Genomic DNA, 4,747 nt, shown 5'->3' with positions numbered 1-4,747 from the left:
GCATTCTGGATTAAATAAGAAGAAGATTGGCCTAATTAAATGACATCTCTCTTTCTCTCTTTTGATTGTTCTAGTTCATTTACAAATGTGACACTAGACTACAGGCTATTGTTTGCAGGGATTGCCTTGTGTGCCTACATGTGTCGATGCTATAATGAAGATATTCATAATTAAAAGGAGTTAAACTAGTTGGAATACAACTAAAGTTACTTATTTAGAAGGGTTGTTAGGTACTGTGCAAGATACTCACAATAAAAGCTAACCACAATATTTAGGGAGTAATATATTTGTAAAGAGAACATCACATTTTAGAACATAAAATATTTTTGAATAGATTCTGGCACAGAAAGTGTTTTTGAATAAACGCATCTCACCAAAACAAATTAGTAAAATGTGTATTAACCCCCCCCCCCCCCCCCACACACAATTTTAATGAATGAAATATAAAAATACCTAAAATGTCACAAAATTAGTTTGATTCTTTGATTTATTTGGTTCACTTACACAAATCACTTTAAAGAAACCAAATGACACACATTCCTCAGTTTGCAACACAACCAGGCATTGAAAATAACAAGCAATGTAGCGTTTTGTCACACTGCACTGCTACTTGTTGAAAAATGTGCTTGTTACTGGAAAAGCTATAGTACAATCACATTGTAGATTAAAAAAAGGTTTAAATTTAATTACTCCTCAAAATTGGGTTTGCAGCCATGTGTGTTCCAGTTTTTGTGTTTATGAGTGATCTTATGAAAAAAAAAAAGGCTTTGTGGCATCTGCGCTGTTTTAATGTACTGTATTGGGTATCGGCAGTATGTAAAATTTTATTTTGTGATTTTATTTCGCTTTTTTATTTGACAATATTCTCTGTTTTATGCCCTTTTCCTGCCCTGTGGGAGATGGCAAATGTTTTCAGTCCTCTGTGTTTCTGCTGCTTCTGCCGAGGCGAGCAGGTAAAACGTTCAGCGAGATTTCTGTTTGTTTTACGAGGAGCGCTCAGACCGCCCGCTGAAGCTGAGAGCTCTCTTTAGAGGTGAGTATGTGTGTCTGTGTGTGTATGTGCAAGACATAGGGTAACGTTTCCACAGATCACAGTTGTTTTTGGACATGAGAGAGACCTAGAAGACAGACATGTCCAGGGTGGGAGGAGTCACGCTGTAAAACACAGACTGTGATTGGCTTAGACATGCCATATGATTAGAAAGTGGTTTTGATTGACAGAGAAAACTGTGTCCTGCCTTCTTTCTGTTTTCCTTCTTAATGTTTCCTTCTTTTAAAATAGCACTAATGCAACAAATTAAGGTATAGTTAAATATTATCTGCATAATGTTAACTATTTGACCAAAATAAGAGGGATCACACAAAATGCATGTTATTGTTTATTTAGTACTAAACTGAATAAGATATTTCACATAAAAGATGTTTACGTGAATGATTACCTGAATGATTACCTTTTTGTTTTGTTTAATGATAGTTGTTCATGAGTCCCTTGTTTGTCCTGAACTGTTAAACTGCCTGCTGTTCTTCAGAAAAATCCTTCAGGTCCCACAAATTATTTGGTTTGCCAGCATTTTTGTGGATTTGAACCCTTTCTAACAATCACTGTATGATTTTGAGATCCATCTTTTCACAGTTTCGCAACTGAGGCACTCATATCAAACCATTGCAGAAGGTTAAAATGCTCACTGATGCTCCAGAAGGAAAAAACATGCATTAAGAGCCAGGTTGAAAACTTTTAGAATTTGAAGATTAGGGTAAATTTAACTTATTTTGTTATTTGGGAAATATAGCTATCTTCTGTAGCCTCTAAAGGGCAATACTAAATGAAAAAAAAAATAAAAATAAAATAAAATATGACATGTTTGCAAAATAAGAAAAATGTACACATCTCCATTCTGTTCAAAAGTTTTTGCATGCATCTTAATGCATCGTCTTTCCTTCTGAAGCATCAGTGAGCATTTAAATCTTCTGTAATACTTGCATATGAGTCCCTTAGTTGTTCTCAGTGTAAAAAGATGGATCCCAAAATCATACAGTCATTATTGGAAAGGGTTCAAATACACATGCTGGAAAATCAAAGAATTTGTGGGACCTGAAGGATTTTTTTTGAAGAACAGCAGGCAGTTTAACTGTTCAGGACAAACAAGGGACTCATGAACAACTATCACTAAACAAAAAAACAGAGATGTTCAACAACAATTTCATTAAATGCTCCAATGAGAAACCTCTTTACAGCCAACACGCACCATATTAATTTACAAAGCAAATTGATAATAACAATTATTTAATATGAATTTATACATAGCAAAGGGTGCATCCAAACAGTTGTTGTTGTTCTTAAAAAAAAAACAAAAAAAAAAACAGGCTGTTGTGTTGCATCTCGCTGTTTTTTTTTAGCATCTCATGCCATGAGTGCTGCATTTTTAAGACTCCACGTCAAGTTAAAAGTGTTTCAGCTTTGATGCGTCTCAAGAGCCCAACTAAACATGCTATTTCATTTATGCCGCAAACGTAAACACACTCACATTCAACTACACGCTACGTGAAGAGGCTTGTTTACATTATAGGCTACATATTGCTACTTTGAGAACACAGAAAAATAAAAATGACGCATGACACCGTCAAACTCGACCTCTGTCCTTTAAACTCTCCATCTTCTGTAACTGCAGGCGGCTTATATGCAAGGGTCAAAGGTCATTGCTGGTACGGCTCTCATTTTCTCCTTGTGTACGAATGATTCCCACACTTAAAGAGCTTGGCCTCACTTTTCATTTCATAATGATCATTAATGTCAACATGGTAAATTTTAAAGCAGGTGCAGTCTGGAAAATACTTCACGTACATGCCATTTTCCAACAAGAACAATAGTTCTCATAGTGACATCAGCAATTGGTGCGTTGTATTAAAATGAAATGTTTTTAGCCAGAAAATATTGTTGGATCAATGAATAATTTGATTTAATGGAAAATAAATAGCAATGCTTTTATGTCTGTATTGTCACACAGTGGGTCATCGTTGCGTTATGGACACATGCAACAGACAACACAGCCGCGCTCGCAATTCTTTCTTGTGCTCCCAGAAACGAGCAGAAAAACAATCCCTGATATTGACACAGCATCACTCAACTGCAATCAAAACAAAAGGGCATATTTTGCAGCTATAAATCCACTCTATTGATTGTGGGTACAAAGTGACGCTTGGAAAAAAAAATATTGTGTGAAAGCCGAAGAGAATGGCTAAAAGCGATGAGGATTTTCGTCTCTATCCACACAGCATAAATAAACGGGGTCATAGTGAATAGAGGCCCCTCCAAGTTAATGAGAGCTTTGTGTGGCCGCGAGGTTTTACGGGCTTAATTCTTTTGCATATATTGCCAACATAAATATGGACTCGCACCATAGGAGGCCCTACAGAGAATCGTTAAGGCCGGCCGTAGCTACAGCGAGCTCGGATGCTCAGGTTTTACTGCGGCTCGTTCGGATTTCTCTCAACCATTTCACCCCGTTTGTGGAGGAAAGAGGGGCTGTAGCATCAATGACCGGGGTTAGAAACACACAACAGCGCTGACGCTTCATCTATAGCTCAAGAATGAGCGAGTGATTTGGGGCTTCTGGAACAGTGATGTTTCAGCTGGGCTTTTCCAACACTTAAGCTGCTGGATACGACGAGACTTTTTTTTTTCCGCGGTACGTCCTGCGGTCTCTATTTAAAGTTTTCATTGTGCGTGACATGTAATTTACACCAGTGAACAGATGTCTTCACTAAGACACCAGTCTGGACAATAAGTCCACTCCTTTCAGATCTGGGCTTTAAAGCATACAACAATACGCTGACGGGTTTGTCCTTGCAATATTTCATTAGCAAATACTTGATTAGCTACAGAAATCGTTCCTTGTGTCAAACTGGATAGCAAGTTCTATATCCATATTGTGTAATAAATGCATAGGCCTACTGATTTCCAGCTAAAATGGACTGATGTTTTGTCATCACTGACTTTGTTTCATCTTATTTTTTACCCTATTAGTGGACGAGGAAACTAGTATTAAATGCCTCCTTATGAAATATACCAAATTTGTTTTTTTTTTTGTTTTTTTGGAACTGTAGTTTAATGTAACCATAAGGAGCCCAACCACTGATTACCCCAGTCTAGATAGATAGATAGATAGATAGATAGATAGATAGATAGATAGATAGATAGATAGATAGATAGATAGATAGATAGATAGATAGATATAGATAGATGTATAGATAGATGAGGACAACTGAGGGACTCATATGCAACTATTTCAGAAGGTTCAAACACTCACTGATGCTCCAGAAGGAAAACCATGCATTAAAGGAACACTCCACTTTTTTTGGAAATAGGCTCATTCTCCAACTCCCCCCGAGTTAATAAGTTGATTTTTTACCGTTTTGAAATCCATTCAGCCGTTCTCCTGTTCTGGCGATATCACTTTTAGCATAGCTTAGCATAGATCATTGAATCCTATTAGACCAATAGCATCGCGTTCAAAAATGACCAACGAGTTTCCATATTTGTTGTATTTAAAACTTGACTCTTCTGTAGTTATATCGTGTACTAAGACCGGTGGAAATGCAAAGCTGCGAGTTTCTAGGCTGATAAGATTAGGAACTACATTCCCATTCCCATCGAAAACTCGTTGGTCATTTTTGAACGCGATGCTATTGGTCTAATAGGATTCAATGATCTATGCTAAGCTATGCTAAAATTGATATCGCCAGAACA

This window comes from Garra rufa, chromosome 24 (assembly GCF_049309525.1).
Source record: "Garra rufa chromosome 24, GarRuf1.0, whole genome shotgun sequence".
In the NCBI taxonomy this organism is placed as follows: Eukaryota; Metazoa; Chordata; class Actinopteri; order Cypriniformes; family Cyprinidae; genus Garra; species Garra rufa.
Note: the sequence above shows the minus strand (reverse complement) of the source record.